Source organism: Arachis ipaensis, chromosome B10, assembly GCF_000816755.2.
Source record: "Arachis ipaensis cultivar K30076 chromosome B10, Araip1.1, whole genome shotgun sequence".
In the NCBI taxonomy this organism is placed as follows: Eukaryota; Viridiplantae; Streptophyta; class Magnoliopsida; order Fabales; family Fabaceae; genus Arachis; species Arachis ipaensis.
Window position 1 is genome coordinate 496,871 of NC_029794.2, and position 1,057 is coordinate 497,927.

Here is a 1,057-nt window from a genome sequence, read left to right on the forward strand (position 1 = left end):
TTTTAATACAAAACTCATAAAATTTTGGTAAACTGCATAATAAAGGAAAAAAGAAACAATTTACTAAAGGGTATTTTTCCAAAACGAAATTTCATTAATAAATCATTGAAATTAACATTGATCTAGTTAAAATTAATAACAATATTTTAAAATGGATTAAATCAACGATTATTAAGTGTTATAAGAGACGAAAATGTATATTTGATATCTCATAAATAAAAAGGATAAAGTATAAAGAATTATTACACTAGCATTGAAATAAATATTTAGAAAAATATATTAGTCACTCAATCATATCAGCATAGTAGACCTTTATAATATTTCAAATAAATAAAAGTTTAAAAAATTAAAACATAACTAGCTATGATAAATAATATAAAAGTCATTATGCTAATATAACTGAATGAGACAGAATAAAAGAGTAAAAGACTACATACATACAATTTCAGCATTCCACAATAATATTCCTAGATCCGTTTCTAAATTTAATAAAACAGTGATAATTACGTAACTGCCAATGTCTGCCATTGTGACAGCACATTATTCATCATTATCTTCTTCTTGACATTGAAACATAACAAGATCAAACCCTTTTTAGTTCAGAGCATTCAATAATAATTTATCCATATTTAAAATTCATACAATAATAAGTGCTTGTTCATGTATAATGAGAATTGACATAACAGGCGACCCCATCTTGATGCAAGAAACCTAGCTTCGATATTGAAGGTGGTGAGTCATAGATTGGTAATATATTAATTGTCCTTTATGATCAAATAATAATATTGGTAGTTTAATTTCTTCCAAACAAAATAAACATCAAACACGTGCTCTCTTTATTAGCAGAGCCATGCATATTTATTAGTACCACGACTTTCATTTGCACGAGACTATATATATTATATATAGTTATCAGTCCGTTTCGTCGTCTATTTATTTAAATAGATTGGATTCATTAATTAATAATCTAAATAATAGTAGGTTCGAAGATTACAGTTATACAATTTTCATTTATTATTTTAGGAATATATATTTTTAATTAATTTCTATCATATAA